This window comes from Brassica napus, chromosome A9 (assembly GCF_020379485.1).
Source record: "Brassica napus cultivar Da-Ae chromosome A9, Da-Ae, whole genome shotgun sequence".
Lineage (NCBI taxonomy): Eukaryota > Viridiplantae > Streptophyta > Magnoliopsida > Brassicales > Brassicaceae > Brassica > Brassica napus.
The window spans coordinates 26,063,313-26,066,532 of NC_063442.1; the positions used below are offsets into that span (position 1 = coordinate 26,063,313).

Below are 3,220 nucleotides of genomic sequence, written 5' to 3' on the forward strand. Positions count from 1 at the left end.
ACTTGTATTACATTTTATTTCGTAGTCGCTTGAACATAATTTGCATTATAGTATATAATTTAACTTCGGAAATTTAATAGTACAATAAAACTCTTAATAATATTGGAACTATGATAATTTATTAATTTATAGAGCTATTAATTTAGAGAAATTTTCATTTTTAGACTTATATTTTAAAAATATATTATATTTAAAAGAAGGAATGAATGCTTTCATAATAATATATATTAGGTAAAACTTTATAGATTTGAAGTTCATCAATATTTATGATATTATTTGATACTAAAGTAGACCCTCTATAAATTAATAAAAAATTCCGGTCCCAAGTTCGGCCGGTTCAAAATATGACACAAATCAATAAAATAAGAAGATAATATGTTCTTAGAAAATCCTATGTAAATATATGGTCTCATTAAAATCATAAATTAATAATATATCTATATATACATTTCATATAAGTACAAACCAAATATTATATTATTGATTTTATATTCACAATAAAAATACTTCTATTTTTTCATAACATTTCAATATATTTTGATAATATTTAGTAAAATTATATCGAAAAACCACATATAAGTTATATAAAACATAAAAATATAAACCAAGTAATATAATAAAACAATTTGAAAGTCAATTTTCTAAATTTTTTATTTATGTATATATGGTATAAATAAAAATAGAAAAAAGTCGAAAAGAATCGAAAAAGAAACTTTTTGTAAATTAATATCTCTATAAATTAACATAATTTCAAAGTCCCAACATTATTAATTTATAGAAAATAATGTTCAATTTATAGATGTTCTATTGTACATTGTATGTATGTTGAATACATATGGAAGTATACAAATGAGTTTTTATATGTAATTTGATAAAGCTACACCAAAATATTGAAATGAAAAATAATAATTAGAGAAACAATTCATTTTGAAGATTAATAAATTACATACCACTCTTAGATCAAATTGAATCTACTTTACATGTTTTCCTAAAAAGATCAATCCTTTTTTATAAAAGGGTCCATTAAGCTATAAAAATACCAGTAATCTAGGTATAATTCTGAAACGAAGAAATAAGTCACAACTTGCAAAACACTTGGAAGAGGAATTGGCAAAGAACGCAGGAAAAACTTAAATAGGTCTTTACCAATTTTGAAAATCACTAAGGAAAAGGTTAAAAAGCAAGTACAATCTTACCGACTAACGGCAACTTACGCCAATGAACATAATTCCAAAAACATAGTATAATTACAAAACACAACTTTGGTTTCCTTAGTTCCTAAGCTGAAGCTTACTTCTGTAGCCGGACCCCTACAAACAATAATTGTCAAAACTAAATAAAGATAGAAGAAATAAATATGGATCATGGATAAAAATATTGGAGAAAGATAGTTGCGCACCTTGTCATCAAATATGAAAACGCCTTGGGACTTATTTTGTCCATTCATCATTTAACAAACAATTTAGATAACACTGTTTGATTGCAGAGATAAGTGTTCATATATAACCACTATCTATCAGAAAAGATTATCATTTCAATATAATATTAAATATTTAAATAAATTAATAGTAAAGTATATAATCTAGCTTAATAAGCAATAATGGTAAGCAAATCTGCGCACACAACTATAGAAGTTGCTGGAATAAGGAGAGACACTTACAGCCACAAGTTTAAGAGTCTGATCTTTTTCCAGTTTCATCCTTACCACCTGAGATCTCCGGTTCGGGTCTTCAGCGTCCATCCACGAAACTCAAATTCGAGAACCGGAATGCATTCAGCGAGTAACCCAGCACGTCCATCCAATGCGCCCAAAACAGTTTATCCCCTTCCCCACTCGGAATCATCTCCTCTATCGCCTTACCTAACCCCACATCCTTCGCCACGTGTTCGTCGCAACATCCATCCGCAACCGTCGTCTCTCTCATAAACTCTCTCTGAAGCGTAACCGCCGAAATCCGATCGCACGCCCCGGTGTTCAGCCGAAACGTCAGCAATCTCTTCTCGCCGTCGCGCAGATCGTAGAGACTAACGAAGAAGACGCCGCACTCGCCGTTACTCCAAATGCATTTCTGAAACACCCATTTCGATTCCGATTGACTGGTTCAAAAGCAATGTGTGGATTCCCTAAAGAACTGTAGGAGGAGACACGCTTCAGAAAATCTTCATAGCGGCTTCAGAACAATGGAGCCATGTGGATGTGTGATATATGTTAGGTTACATAAACTGGCACTATCAAATTGAGGGGTTTGAGAAGATTAGGTCATACCTATTCTTCGATCAGAAGCAGGTGAAGGCCGATTAGCATCCCGACTTTAGCGGGATATGGGCTTCTCAAAAGTGAATCAACTTGACAGGCGGCGACTTTGTCGAAGTAAACAGTCAGAGATCGACGATTTGGAGCGTTTTAGGGCCACCATAGCGATGGTTCAAGGATTTGGAGTCTATATATATATATGTATCAAAGAGAAGTTGGAAAATGGATTGACATGTAGAAGTTTGAGCATACTCTAAACGGCAGAAGATGAAGAAGAGGTAACAGATGGCTAGGTAAACTTTATGTCAATTAAATCAGAATCTTTACAGTAGAGAAATCTGAAAAGGTTGTAAACGGTGGCTGTGATTAATTAATTTTGCCCGTATTTTGAATAATAATGATATGTATTTTGGGTTATAATGATGAGCCACGACAACACAGAAAATCAGAAGCCCATAACTAAGTTGGCCTGCGAAAATTTTGTGTTGACTAACAGCAGACTGACGTGGCAAAATGAAACTTCATTATTGGTTGATTTTTAAAGTGACGTGGACACCTTTCCTGTGGATTATATATCCCTTTTATTATAGGATAGATTGGTATATAATATATAATATATAATATTATTATTTTTAATGAATATATTTCTAATATATATATATATAAATATATTAGCATATAAAATCAAAAAGATATATAATTAATTAATTTATTTAATAATTTAAAAAATATGTTTATATTATAAAATAATATTTAAAATAAATTTTATAATTAAAATATATATTTTTAAAAATAATATTTCACATTTAAAATAATTAAATTACATTTTAAATGTGAAATACCTTCTTTTTTTTAAGTTTAGAAATCAAAATTTTATTTTCTGGATATAAAAATAAATTTATGATATTATTAAATAAAATAAATAAATAAATTATATATTTTCCTTAATTTTATAAATTATAAATG

General features: G+C 29.3%; 1 long non-coding RNA gene across 1 annotated transcript; it reads right to left on the reverse strand.

Annotated features, from left to right (window-relative positions):
- Positions 1 to 1,127: 1,127 nt before the first annotated feature.
- On the reverse strand, positions 1,128 to 2,862 carry LOC125577604. The gene is made up of 2 exons (XR_007316013.1): positions 1,400 to 2,862; positions 1,128 to 1,310 (listed from the first exon to the last, which is right to left on the reverse strand). It is a non-coding gene; the product is annotated as an uncharacterized LOC125577604 (long non-coding RNA).
- Between the last annotated feature and the right edge of the window lie 358 nt (positions 2,863 to 3,220).